The sequence below is a fragment of the Mycetomoellerius zeteki genome, unplaced genomic scaffold (assembly GCF_001594055.1).
Source record: "Mycetomoellerius zeteki isolate Tzet28-1 unplaced genomic scaffold, Tzet1.0 scaffold468, whole genome shotgun sequence".
Taxonomy (NCBI): Eukaryota; Metazoa; Arthropoda; class Insecta; order Hymenoptera; family Formicidae; genus Mycetomoellerius; species Mycetomoellerius zeteki.
In genome coordinates this window covers 26,282-27,725 of record NW_017257466.1, presented here as the reverse complement: position 1 = coordinate 27,725, position 1,444 = coordinate 26,282, and the positions used below count along the sequence as shown (strand labels likewise).

Here is a 1,444-nt window from a genome sequence, read left to right as displayed (position 1 = left end):
GGGCGGCCACACGCCATGGGAGGGGGGGTCCTCAGGGAGAAATCCCATTGCACGAGGACCCGATTGCTAGGGTGCCGGCCAGGCCGGTCAAGGCCATTGCACGGCGCGGTGTCCCTAGCGGGGGTGTGGGTCTGCCCACTCGGGGCAGGTCCGTAGGGAAGAGGACGAGGCAACTCGTCTCTCTTCTGGAGGAGGGGCCGCACGACCGCTCGGACATACTCCGAGGCAGGGCGTGCGGTCTCGGCCCCCCCGCGGCCGCTCGGACGTATTCCGAGGCAGGGCGTGGGGGGGCGGAGATAGGGAAGGAAAACCCTTAAAACCCGGAAGGAAAATCGTACACCCGGCGTGTGGGCCGCTTGTTAAATAGCTCACAAACTATGACGACTCAATTTATGGATAGGAAAAGAAACAAGGTTACGTTAGCAGTTGGACTCGGAACCGACAGCTACCGGCGCGGGGGTGGTGGCAACCTAGCTACCCCCGTGTCGGACCTCGTCGTGGGAAACTGCGGCGTGGTATCGCGCGATAGGCGCTCCACGGTGTGCCCCGCAGGCACTGTGGAGATCAAGAATGTACCTGCGAAGAAGGAAGAACGCGAATTCGCCGAGGAGGGCGTATCGCGCGAGAGCATTGAGGAGGAGATCCTCAATAGGAAGGAGAAGATCCTGCGCAACGACGAGGAGGAAGACTCGTCGTCGTCACAGAAGACTCTAATGTCTGGATTAGAATCGATGGACGAGTACTTCGAATCTACGCTTACCGCCAGCGGATTTGAGGTAGACTCCGAGGTGGGCCTAGGTCTGCTTCCAATGGAGGAAGATTCGTGTTTATTCTCGGACGACGCGAAAAAGAAAGAAGATATTATTCGCTTGAAAGGAGGAGGAGTGGACTCCACCTCCTCTCCCTCACCTGATCGTGGTAAGGCCCCTAGTAGCGAGAGAAAAACCGGGAAGAGGCGCAAACCGGGACCTAAGCTCATCAAGGTTTTGACTAAAGCCTCGTCGGGGTCCACCGAGGAACCCCCGATTAAGAAGGTGCAACCCCACTCGCGAGAGGGGAGGAATAACGAAGATACTTCCGCGGACGATGATGGCTCAATAGCCTCGAGAGAATCACTGGGCCTATCGAGCAGAGTCCGAATGACGGTTCAGGCCAGCGCTGGAACTAGTAAAGAAACGGAGGTCGGTGCGGAGCCCCCCATAGAAGTCCTGTCAACAGACGACGAAACTAAGGGGAAAAGAAGGCGAGGAAGGCCTCCCAACACCACCAGGGATTACGTAGGTAGAGTCGCGGCCCTACGAGCCATGAACGAAGAGAGAGACAAGGCGATGCAGCTAAAGAGAGAGGAGCGAGTTATGGGGCTCTCTGGCGTCGAAATACTAAAGATGGGCAGGATCAATCTCGATAAATGCATCGAAGAAATGAAAGATCAGCCAGATATAGA

At 57.0% G+C, this 1,444-nt stretch overlaps 1 pseudogene; it reads right to left on the bottom strand.

Moving 5' to 3' along the window:
* Positions 1-97, bottom strand: part of LOC108727036 (uncharacterized) — a 1,378-nt pseudogene extending 1,281 nt beyond the window's left edge.
* Between the last annotated feature and the right edge of the window lie 1,347 nt (positions 98-1,444).